Source organism: Nycticebus coucang, chromosome 17, assembly GCF_027406575.1.
Source record: "Nycticebus coucang isolate mNycCou1 chromosome 17, mNycCou1.pri, whole genome shotgun sequence".
Lineage (NCBI taxonomy): Eukaryota > Metazoa > Chordata > Mammalia > Primates > Lorisidae > Nycticebus > Nycticebus coucang.
The window spans coordinates 67868271-67881247 of NC_069796.1; the positions used below are offsets into that span (position 1 = coordinate 67868271).

General features: G+C 36.6%; 1 long non-coding RNA gene across 1 annotated transcript; it reads right to left on the reverse strand.

Moving 5' to 3' along the window:
* Nucleotides 1-1132: 1132 nt before the first annotated feature.
* Nucleotides 1133-10145, reverse strand: LOC128569239 (uncharacterized). Its single transcript, XR_008375287.1, has 3 exons — nucleotides 10098-10145; nucleotides 8351-8405; nucleotides 1133-1589 (listed from the first exon to the last, which is right to left on the reverse strand). It is a non-coding gene; the product is annotated as an uncharacterized LOC128569239 (long non-coding RNA).
* Between the last annotated feature and the right edge of the window lie 2832 nt (nucleotides 10146-12977).

Sequence of the window (12977 nt, forward strand, 5' to 3'; positions counted from 1 at the left end):
TCCCTGTAAACTTGAAGTAAAGATAGCTTCTATGATATTGTTTAATAAATAGCTAACAATTAATACCACTTATTTTATGATATTCCAGATATACTAAAAATTTTATAATCTCATTTCCACATCAAAATAACTCCACATCATAGTAGGGCAGGTGTTGCTATTAACATTTATTAGAGGAGGAATTCAAAATATCAATGTTAAATGATTTGTTTAGCACCACATACCTATGTTTAGTAAGTAAAAAATAAAACTTGGGTTTTATATAAGCATTTTTTTTCCTATTAAAATCAAGCACTGAAGTAGAATAAAAATATCAAGCCCTAAACAATCATCCTCAGTCTATCTAAGGATATAATTGGGAGTAAGTCTAGATAGTTTATGCTTTATATAACAAGTATTCAGTAAGCTTGGTAGAATGAGGCCAGAGATATTCTCATATTCCCTTATCTTATTAAATTATAGTTACCTTGATTATCAGTCCTATTGAATTATATTTTTTCTACATGCTTTTTTTTTTTTTTGCTTTATGTTTCTTCCTTTCCGATCAAATGTTTTAGCCAGAGAAAACACGTGACTCTTGCCCTCTTGCATAGAGGTATGTTGTGAGTGTTAAATATTCATCTCTTAATTATGACTTTGGAATACATATTGTACGGTCTATAGTTTCAGGTAGTGTGATGCTTCCCCAAACATAGCGTTCTTATGGTTTCCTATCATAAGATCGGAAAGTTCTTATGGTTTCCTATCATAAGCAGTTTCCTCGTTCTTCACCAGTGTGGTCCTTCAAGCACTGTCTTTGTCTGATAAAACAAAATCACCCAAGAACAAATGAAGCTGTAATTACAATCAGAGTTCATACTTGCAGGAAATGAAATAAAAATTAAAAGTACTAACTCTGTGACATTTTGATTATCTGGAAATTCTCCCAGTCTGACAGATGACTATAAGGCCACATGGATAAATTTAAATGTAGAGACAAGAGGCTTCTTATAAATCAAACAAAATTCTTCCAGATTAGATTTCACATAAATTTGCCAGTTCCTTCGTTCTTGTGGAATTCTAGGTTTTTGATAAAGGATTCAGTTATGAATAATGGATATTTTTCTTTCAAATTATGGTTTGACAAAATGAAAAAATAATAATACTCATATATTTTACACATGAACATCAACAACAAAAAAGCAAGCTTGTTCTCTATTTAGGATGCAGAATAGTGCAAGTTTCCATATTAAAAAAATTACATGTTCAATGTTTATTTTTTTAAAATGGTAAACCTAATAATTAAATTCTGCCACTGCTATACAGGTGGCTCTTCAATTAAGACACCATTGTGTTGAGCAATAAATCAGTATTCACAGAGTCATATTCTGTTTGTTCAAGTCCTCCAATTCACACAGCAGGATATTCCTACACTTTTCAAACAGAAGTGACACAGCCACCATTTAAATAACTCCAATGGAAACTTTTTAGAAAATAACAAAAGAACTTCAAATGCAGTTTGTCTTCCCAGACTTCACTTCCTCCACTTAGCATTTAGTTAGTTAGGAGAAAGGACCAGAGAAGCTAAGAACTTCTGCCGCTTGAGTGTTCTGTAAAAGAATGGGACAGATGTGCTAACTTCAGTTTCTAGAATAGTGAGTTGTTTCCCACCTAGGAACGGAAAGTAAAAATTAAGCAATAATTTGGAAGACAAATTTACAATTTTAACTGCATTAGACCACCATAAAGTAGCAGTGTAAATTCCCGGTCTGTCCCAGTTTTATCAGATTCTTCTATAAGGCTTTTCACAACATATCTGTTGTTTAACAATAAAACACACAACCCTGTTTTTTAGTGAAATCAGAAGATGAAATGACATTTTAAGAAGGAGATACAAATTTTTGTCTATTTTATTTTGCCTACTTTAAATGACACAATTCTTTAAAATGAATATCTGTTGAGAATCAGATTTTAGTTTCAACTCAGCCACGTCCTATTTGGATACCTGGGGCAAATCGCTAATCATTCATAGTCTTACTTTTCTTATCTTTAAAATGGTAATAGTATCTGCTACATAAACTCTATAGTGGATCATGGAGAGAAAAATAAAACCTGTGACAAAACTTGTGTATCAACAACAGAAAGTTGGGCGGCACCTGTGGCTCAGTGAGTAGGGCGCTGGCCCCATATACCAAGGGTGGAAGGTTCAAACCTGGCCCCAGCCAAACTGCAACCAAAAAAATAGCTGGGCGTTGTGGCAGGTGCCTGTAGTCCCAGCTACTTGGGAGGCCGAGGCAAGAGGATCACCTAAGCCCAAGAGCTGGAGGTTGCTGTGAGCTGTGACGCCACAGCACTCTACCATGGATGATAAAGTAAGACTCTGTCTCAAAAAACAAACAAACAAACAAAGTTTGTCACAATTATCTGTGGAGAAATGAAATACTGTTGCTAAAGGTTCAAGGCACCATCCCTGGCTGAATCAATGGCAATGAAGAATAAGGATAAGTGCTTTGAGAAAGGGAAAGAGAAGTTTATAAATTTGCTGGCAAATGAGGAGGGCAATGGATTAGTGTTTTGAAGACTGCCATCTGCCTTAGGCAAAAAAAAAAAAAAAATATATATATATATATATATGGCTTATATTTATAGATATGGCTTTAACAAAATTGTTTTAGATTAATATGAGATTACATGGTCTGCATTTGTAAGGTAAAGACTGAATCTAGTTGTGTCTTTCATCCAGGAGGTGGGCCCTAGACTGCTGCACTGTTCCCATTGGGTGGGAACTTATTGAGCCCCTTTCCCCTTGAATTTATTGAGTTTTTCTTTATGTGATCAGGTAGTTGTTAATATACTAGTTTAAAAAAATTTTAGGCCCATAATTAATAAAACAAAAAGACAATTGTTAGAGAGGGAGAAGATAATTGCTTACTAGAAATTCCGCAAAAGGCTAATAACCTTTCTTTACAAAAGAACCCAAGCGAATCAACAAGGGCAAACAACCCCCCATTAAAACTTGAGCAAGAGATAGGAACAGCATCTTTTCTCACGAGGAAAGACACATGGCTGAAAAACAAATTATCAGAGACATTCAAATCAAAATGACTTTCAGATATTACATGGCCCCGATGAAAATGGCCTACATCACAAGATCCCAAAGCAACATGCTAGAGTGGGTGGGGAGAGGAGGGAGAAGAACACTCTCTAAAGTATCTTGAAACAAATATCTTTGTTATGGTGTGATTTTTGGTCTTCTGGGTATATGCCCAGTAGGGGGATTACAGGATTGAATGTCAGATCTATTTTTAGATCTCTAAGTGTTCTCCATATCTCTTTCCAAAAGGAATGTATTAATTTGCATTCCCACCAGCAGTGCAAAGGTGTTCCCTTTTCTCCACATCCACGCCAACATCTCTGGTCTTGGGATTTTGTGATATAGGCTAATCAGAATATTTATTGCAGCCCAATTCATAATTGCTAAGTCATGGGAAAAGCCCAAGTGCCCATCGATCCATGAATGGATTAATAAATTGTGGTATATGTACACCATGGAATATTATGCAGCCTTAAAGAAAGATGGAGACTTTACCTCTTTCATGTTTACATGGATGGAGCTGGAACATATTCTTCTTAGTAAAGTGTCTCAAGAATGGAAGAAAAAGTACCCAATGTACTCACCCTTATTATGAAACTAATGTAGGACCTTCACATGAAAGCTATAACCCAGTTACAACCTAAGAATAGAGAGAAAGGGGAAAGGGAGGGGAGGGAGGGGGGAGGGAGGGGGAAGGAGGGGGATTAATGGGATTACACCTGAGGTGCATTTTACAAGGGTATATGTGAATCCTAGTAAATGTGGAATGTAAAGGTCTTAGCAAAATAACTAAGAAAATGCTACAAAAACTATGTTAACTAATGTGATGAAAATGTGTCAAACGATCTATGAACCAAGTGTCTGGTGCCCCACGATCATACTAATGTACACAGCTATGGTTTAATAAAAAGAAAAAGAAAAAAAAAGACCCACAGCATCACACTTATCTCACTGTTACTTCTAAATACAGCTACTTCTACATACAATAACCAAGAAAATGCCATGGAGGCTACGTTGAACAGTTTGATGAGAATATTTCAGATTGTATATGAAACCAGCACATTTTACCCTTGATTGCACTAATGTACACAGCTATGATTTAACAATAAAAAAAAATACAGCTAAAAAAATAAAAAAATAAAGTATCTTGAAAATGGAAAAATAGGCATCACTGTACTCAATACTAAGTTGAACCTAGTAGAAAATAGGGCTTTTATTTAAAAAGGAGGGTTTTTGGTGGTTGGGTTATCATCTGCATGACCAGTGTCACCAGTCCTGGCTTTGGGCTATTGCTGTTTATAATTGGTGGTTTTGGTTGACCTTATCTCCTTCACCATGATCTCTTGATTCTATACAGACAATTCTGTTGAGCCATTTCCCGTGGTTTAAGATACTAGAAAAGGGGGCGGTGCCTGTGGCTCAGTGAGTAGGGCGCCGGCCCCATATGCCGAGGATGGCGGGTTCAAACCCAGCCCCAGCCCAACTGCAACAACAAAAGAAAAAAAAAAATAGCCAAGGGTTGTGGCGGGCGCCTGTAGTCCCAGCTGCTTGGGAGGCTGAGGCAAGAGAATCGCGTAAGCCCAAGAGTTAGAGGTTGCTGTGAGCCATGTGACTCCACGGCACTCTACCAGAGGGCCGTACAGTGAGAATCTGTCTCTACAAAAAAAAAAAAAAAAGATACTAGAAAAGGAACAGCGAAGAACATTTTTCTGCCCCTTTGATTCCTCAGGCATAAATACAGGTTTTAATTCCCCTAAAGGAGAGATTTAAAGAGACAATTCCTAAAATATTTCCTTACCCCTTTCAAATCTTTACCTCTATTATAAAGGCTCTGGGAAAAGTGTGATTGTGAACCACCTCCTGGAAGTCAGAAATGTAACAGTAACAATAAGAATCATTTATTTCAGTGCTGGGCTCTATGTTAAGTCCCTTCCAGACATTTCTCACAATGATGCTGTTCTCCAGAGTCCTTTAAATCACCATCACTAACTTCTTTACTCTGTTGCCCTGATAGAGCACCATGGCATCATTATAGCTCACAGAAACATCAAACTCTTAGACACAAGTGATCCTCTTGCCTCAGCTTTGAGTAACGGGAACTACGGGCACCCAGTAAGATGGCTGGCTAGTTTTTTGTTTGTTTTTTTGTTTGTTTGTCTGTTTTTCTATTTTCAGTAAGGAGGCTTATTGCTCTTTCTGAGGGTGGTCATGAACTCTGGAGCTCAAGCAATCCACCTGCCTTGGTTTCCCAGAGTGCTAAGATTACAGGTGTGATCCACAAGGCTGGTCTATATCCCATCTTTAAAATGAGCAGGATTGGGAAGGGGGATAGATTTTGAAAGCATTTAATTAAAGCATTTATCATTTGTAGCAAATTCAGAAGTGGTTATACGAGAAGAAATAATGAAAACAGAAATAAATTGTAGCTTATCACAAGTACAGAATAATTCTTGCTTTGCTACATTACCTAGTTATCTAAGTTAATCATTTTTTACTCATTTACCTAATGAAAGTCACTTAGGGGATATGATTTTTAAATTTTGTATATAGAGAAGACAATATCCTATATTGAATTTAAGGTCTAGGCCAATGATTTTCAACCAGTGTGCCACAGCACACTGCTGTGCTGTAAGAGGATCTCAGGTGTGCCATGAAAATTTTCAAAGATCATTAAATTAATTTATAAAGAAGTTCAAAGGACAGTAAGTATATTCTTTTTTTTGAAACTCTTTATTTATTTATTTATTTTTGATCAACATAATTTAAGTGTGCCGTGAAATTTTAACTATAGGTTCAAGTATCCTGTGAGGAAAAAAAGGTTGAAAAATACTGGTCTAGGCATTTTTTTTCTTTTTAAACTAAATTGGTGAGTGAGAAATTTGCCTTCTTTTTTTTCATTGTGGAAAACAAAGACGTCTTTGAGCATCGTAATGTTTTAGAGTTTTGTAATTGACTTGATGGATTGTGTTTAATTGACTTAAGGGCTACACTCACAGCTAGCCCACAGACATTGCAGCTGACAATACCTTGGGAGCTGAGTGAATAGCAAAATGCTTTTTTTTTATTAATATTAAATCATAGCTGTGTACATTAATGTGATCATGGGGCACCATACATTGGTTTTATAAACAGTTTGACACATTTTCATCACACTAGTTAACATAGCCTTCCTGGCATTTTCTTCGTTATTGTGTTAAGACATTTATATTCTACGTTTACTAAGTTTCACATGTACCCTTGTAAGATGCACCGCAGGTGTAATCCCACCAATCACCCTCCATCCACCCATCCTCCCCCCTCCCTTCCCTACCTCTCCCTCTTCCCCATATTCTTAGGTTATAACTGGGTTCTAGCTTTCATATGAAAGCCATGCATTAGTTTCATAGTAGGGCTGAGTACATTGGATACTTTTTCTTCCATTCTTGACACACTTTACTAAGAAGAATATGTTCCAGCTCCATCCATGTCAACATGAAAGAGGTAAAGTCTCCATCTTTCTTTAAGGCTGCATAATATTCCATGGTGTACATATACCACAATTTATTAATCCATTCGTGGATCAATGGGCACTTGGGCCTTTTCCATTTGTCTGCAGGGCTGAGTATTTGAATACAAAGCTAGAGGAGTTACTTTTAAAGAAAAGATTAAAGTTAACATTTCTAGGAATGTCTTTTATAAATGAATCTTTATCGAAAGTGCTTTGTATTATAGTTAAACAACTGCTGTGAGAATTTTACAACTTAATTCAGATCCTAGGGAAAAAAAATAAATTAACTCCATTGGACTTCAAATTAATTTTTCATTAGGAAGATTTTTGTTCTTGGTCTTTTTTTTATTACTCTTTATACACCCTCTTAATGAAGTCTTCTACCACATAATTTCCTACTCTTTATGACAATGATTTCAGGCACTCACAGCTTTTTAGTACTCTTAATGCTATTCACTTAATACCAAAAATTTAACATAGAAAACACTGAACTCTTCCTGCTTCACATGAGTTATTTTTCTGTATGTTAATAGCAACACTGTTCTTTTAGACACATAGAAGCAAAGACGTAGACCAATAACAGTTCCAATAAACCTCTATGTCCAGTCCAGTCAGTCATAGGTTCTGGTAGGGGGCCTAAGGGAGCCACACAACCTTCCTTTTTCTCCTCCTTTACTCCTTCTAAGACAAAGGATCTAGTTAGCCCTACACCAGAGAAGTTCACGCCCAAGGACCCTAACTCACCAAAGCCCTCCTGGCATGCTGTGCCCACCTCCTAAGGCCCCATCTCAAAAGGGTCTTCAGGTGCCTCCAGACACCCAGGGGAGTCATCCTCTGCTGTCATTCCTTTCTTTCCCTTCCTCCCTTCCTTCCTTCCCTCTTTCCTTCCTTCCTTCCTTTGAGACAAAGTCTCACTTTGTCATCCTCTGTAGAGAGTGCTGTGATATCATATCTCACAGCAACCTCAAAGTCTTGGGCTCAAGAGATCCTCTTGCCTCAGTCTTCCAAATACCTGAGACTATAAGCGCCTGCCACAACACCCAGCTATTTTTCAGGTTGGTCTCCAATTTCTGAGTTCAAGAAATCCACCCACCTCAGTCTCCCAGAGTGCTGGGATTACAGGTTTGAGCCAAGGTGCCTGGCCCACCCTCCCCTTTTAATAAACCTGGCCTGAACATCTCTGCTGCGGTCTTGTCTCTGGGGGCCACCCTTACACTTTTCAGGTTCTTCATTTCTTTGTCTCTAAACCAAAGTAAGAATATTAGGACCTTTAATTATAAACACTTTTGAGATTAATTCCCTGAAAAGAATAACTGAATGTATCTTTCCAAGGTGGAACTCTGATTAGGTCATTACTATGTTAATACAAAACAGAAACCAAATTGCTGCCCTAACTTCATCTACTTTTTCTTGAGTAATTATCAACACCATTGACGTTTATGCAGTGCAGTCTACAATCCACTGTACTCACTTGTTTTTTTCTGTCCAGCCTTCTTTCTCACTCATACTCTTTGCTTACCACATAGTCACTCACCAATAACTAGAAAGGTATGCTAGGAATCATCCTTAGCAGACACAAAGGTGGTTGTGGAAATGATGGGAGTGGGCTCAGCAGAGAGGAATCAGCAGGACTGAAGCCCTACCCTGGCTTCCCCCAGAAAAGCTTCGTATTTATACAGCTGACAATTTAGGCTACCACTGAAGCTTTCATTTAGAGAAATTGAAGATTGCTGCCCCTGGCAAACATTCCTACCAAGACTTTCAAACATAACGCCCTTTGTTTCCTGTACCTGTGTGTTGGTGTGGACTCCAAATTTCCTCTTCCTTGAAATCCTCTGCACTCAGCTGTCCATGAAAAGGTGGTGAGGATACTTCCAGTTCAGACTCAAAGAACATTTTTTTCCAAGATACTTTCTTGTATTTTTTTTTTTTTCAGGGTAACTATGAATTCTTCTTGCTCTGAACTTTTGGAGCACTTTGGCTATGTCCCATTCTCTTTTGGGTCATAAATTCCTGTGTCTATTTCACTGTCAGGGTGCTAAAGCACTTTGAGGGCAAAGAAAGCATCTTAATTTGTTTTCATAGTCTCCCTGCTACATTTACCATATAGCCTTGCACTCAATACTTAAATTTATTTGCAAATAAGTAACACACAGAAAGTTGGGACATCAGAACATCTTTTCCAGGGAACTTACTGATACTCATTTTTTAGGTAATATTTTAGCCATGACACCACCCCTCAGTTAATTATAAATAATTAAACTTGGGGAATTAAGAAGGTTTCTATAAGATGGTTATGTTTTTTAAAAGTCCTGTTTAATTTACTTAGGAAAAAGCTTATAAAATTAAATATTTGCACAAACTTAAAATTTTATAATATGTTCAAAATATAGAAAAAGACTATAAAAACAATGTCACAGTCAGTAAGAATGTTTAACAAAAGTGTTATATTTTCTAAGCAACTTATTCTATATAAAACATAAACCTGAATGTACTTATTATAATAAGTCAACATTTGCTTTTAATAATCCAAATCATTTTTTAAATTAGAATGGTTCTCTCCTTTTCATTCTGTGGGCTCCAGAAATATATGCCATCTAACTTGAATGAATCAGCATATCCTCCAAATGTTCTATGGAATTGCTCCTTCCTGTGACATTCTTGTACAATTCTTGTTACTTTATGTTCTAATCAATTCACACTGGCTAACATTGCAATTACAATTAATCAATGTTCATATTGATGGAAACAGAGCAATAATGAGAAACTGCTGATCGGTAATGAACACATTTGGGCCACATTTTATGAAGAACCTGCAATGGGGGAGGACTGGTCTTATTGACTAACTCATAAAAGACTTATAATTTATTTTCATGCCTTAACCAAGCAAGGGCATCTCAAAACAAATAACAGAGTGGCTGTGTTTCCAGTGAGAAAAGCAAAACTTTTAAATTATTATTGAGAGTGTGCTTCAAGTATAGTACTGATAAGGCAGAAGGAATAGACATAAGAATAAGTCAAGGTTTATGCAATAATAAAACAATGATATTTTTACTCATATTTGCAATTCAAAGCCATTCTCTAAGTCTGATGCAACTTTAATTTTTTATCCAGCAATTAGTCCTCACACATTCCTGAGATAATTTTTGTTTTAATATTTAACTGGTTAAGTTAATTTTTTTTTTAATTTTTAACTGGTTAACTTACTCCTCCAACTTATCTATTCTTAAAGTGGTAATATTTTTCAACGTGTAAGTTTTGCTTAACGTATTCTTCTCCTTTCTTCCCACACACTGAATCCAAAATACATTTTAAATTCTGCCTATATGTGGTTTCTGTTTATCCAATGCATTTACTATTTACACTAGGCAATTAATGTGTTATAATATACTTGCCAGTTGTCTAAACCCTTCATAGGTATTCTATTACCCTCAGCAAAACAGAAAGCTACTTGAGGACAGGAACTAGGTCTTAAATTTTATTCATAGCCATATGGTTCTTAGAAAAATACAAAGCACAAAGCAACTTCAAAATTACTTACTGAATGGTAGGCTGTGTAGCTGGGCTTGTAAACACAGCCTTACAGGAGGACCAAGTAGGTTACATAAACAAGTAAAATTGTCAGTTCTCGGATGTTAGAGGGCAACTCAACTTCAAAATAGAAAGACTTTGCAGGAGAATGGAAGCTGGAGTCACATGAAGAATATAGGCCTTGCCCCGAAGTTGCTCTTCAGCTTTAACTCTTCATTGCTCAAAGAAACAGAGTCTCAGCGCTATCAGATATTTTAGCTTTTCCAGAGAAGCTATTGTCAAATGCAACTAGAATTTCTTAGTTTTATATTTAGGCAATTATTTTAATATCAACCCACTGTAAAAACAAATAAATGATTAGATAATCTGTGGATTGCATCTGTCCGTATCCTACCAGTGGATGATATTGGTAATATTAGTAAATTTAACTTCCAGAAATATGAATATCAATATAACTGATAGTTCAATGAATAGATGTGTCAATTTCTTAAAAGAAAAAAAATCGGGCGGCGCCTGTGGCTCAGTGAGTAGGGCGCCAGCCCCATATGCCGAGGGTGGCGGGTTCAAACCCAGCCCCGGCCAAACTGCAACAAAAAAATAGCCAGGCGTTGTGGCGGGCGCCTGTAGTCCCAGCTGCTCGGGAGGCTGAGGCAAGAGAATCGCGTAAGCCCAAGAGTTAGAGGTTGCTGTGAGCCGTGTGACGCCACGGCACTCTACCCGAGGGCGGTACAGTGAGACTCTGTCTCTATAAAAAAAAAAAAAAAAAATCAATTTTCATATTGAAAGCAAAATGTTTTTGAGTAAAAATGATGATTTATTTATTTACTTAGTTTTTAGAGACAGAGTCTTACTTTTATCACCCTCAGTAGAGTGCTGGAGTGTCACAGCTCACAGCACCCTCCAACTTCTGGGCTTAGGTGATTCTCTTGCCTCAGCCTCCTGAGTAGCTGGGACTACGGGTGCCCGCCACAACATCCGACTACTTTTTGTTGTACTTTGGCCGGGGCCGGGCTTGAACCCACCACCCTTGGTATATGTATGGTGCCGGTGCCCCACCCACTGAGCCACAGGTGCCACCTTAAAAATGATGATTTTGATGAGAATTTTTTGTTATGGACTCTCACTGAGAAATATCCTATTCTGAATTAACATACATGTATATAGTTATATTGTTTTTGAAGCCAAAATATGGAACTAAACAAAAAATAAATACTTGTCATGTAAATTTAGAGAAAATACTTTCCACTGAACTCTTCAGTAAACTTTGTCTTTATAAAAGATGTTCTTGGTATATTCCTCAATTTTCTAAGTCCCGACTTTGTCTCCTCTGTCCCCACTATAGGTGGGTGAAGGGAAAGATATAGAATGAAAAGAAACCTCAAAACACTTGGTATGTATTTGTAGAAATGGGGAAAATATAATGTGAGAAAGATGGGGCAATGATTTCCCGCCAACTCATTAAACAAACAAAAATAAGACAAAACAACATAAAAAATATCACTTTTAACAGACTAGATAAAAATACAAGTGAACTACACTTGGAGCTATGTAAGAATACAATCTTTATTTAGCATTTTCAAACCTTTCCTGTTTGGGTACTATTTGCTTAGAAAATGTGTTTTTAAAAATAATAGTAAAAACTGACCAAAAAAAGAAAACCATTTTAAAGAGATAGTAAAAGAAGTCTAAATAGGGGCGGCACCTGTGGCTCAGTGAGTAGGGCGCCGGCCCCATATGCCGAGGGTGGCGGGTTCAAACCCAGCCCCGGCCAAACTGCAACCAAAAAATAGCCGGGCGTTGTGGCGGGCGCCTGTAGTCCCAGCTGCTCGGGAGGCTGAGGCAAGAGAATCGCGTAAGCCCAAGAGTTAGAGGTTGCTGTGAGCCGTGTGACGCCACGGCACTCTACCTGAGGGCGGTACAGTGAGACTCTGTCTCTACAAAAAAAAAAAAAAAAAAAAAGAAGTCTAAATAAATACATTTCTACTGTATCAAAAGGAACATATTTGAAAGAGTTAGGGGGCAAAAGGCATATCTTTCTCTTAATAAATGATACCTGCACTATGATATATGCCGTCTGGTGATACACTATATTTACTTTAAATGAAATTCTTTGATGCAATATTTCTTTGATTTATTGGGTGGTTTTCTGATTTAGTAGAAGACAGTTTTAAATCAGATGGTGGGCTTGATTTACTAGAGAAGATATTTGATTTGATAGATGATGTATCTTCTTCAGTATTCAATAAGTAATGATTCAATAGTGGATGTCTGATTTGGTAAGTGAACTATTAGATTTGATTTTGATATATTTTCTCAGTAAGGGATACATTTATTTTAATAGTTGATGTATCTATTTTAATGCAAAAATGTGTCAAACTTATGACTCCATGTACTTCTTTTCTGTATTTGTGATTTATGAATTTTAGTACTAGCATATATGTTTCAATTAAAGGTAATGTGAAACATTCATTACATTCTACTACAGAGTTAAACTATTCCAAATCCTATGTGAAAGTTTTTCCCCTTTTCTGATAAAATGTTTGCAGTTAGTACAGTGAGAAAATAAATCTCAGCTCAAGGAAATACAAACATATCTTTGGCAGAAACAAGTTATGTGTGTTTATATGGCTATCTTTGACACAAAAGTTTAATTATGTCATACATTTAGGTTAGTAAATAAATTCCCCCTTTTCTCTTCTCCCTTCAAATTGGCTACTCCAGTTAATGTTCTGTTTTCATTTTCTCTCAGAAAGATCTTACTGCTGATTATTTTTGTATTTAGAAATACCAATTAGGCTAGCTACTACCTTTGTTTAGATTTACTTTCAGCTTTCCTTACCATGACTTATCTGAACTTTATAAATTGATAAATCAATTACTATAAAC